We start from the raw sequence: 225 nt of genomic DNA, 5'->3' as shown, positions 1-225 counted from the left end.
CAGCTCCCAACATTTTATGAGTGGGATGGAGGAAGGACAGACACCATGACTCAATAATAAGACGCCATAACATAGATGGCTCAATAATTCAGCATCCCAGTGCTCGTCTTTTCGAACTACACTTGCCCAATGGGTCAAAAAAGAGATCGGAAGGAGGGGTGTTTGCGTCTTTTGACATGTTCAAAGCTGGCATTAGTGTGGAAGTAAAGGGGATGTGGATGAGAC

Source organism: Asparagus officinalis, chromosome 6, assembly GCF_001876935.1.
Source record: "Asparagus officinalis chromosome 6, Aspof.V1, whole genome shotgun sequence".
Taxonomy (NCBI): domain Eukaryota; kingdom Viridiplantae; phylum Streptophyta; class Magnoliopsida; order Asparagales; family Asparagaceae; genus Asparagus; species Asparagus officinalis.
This window is presented reverse-complemented; position numbering follows the sequence as displayed.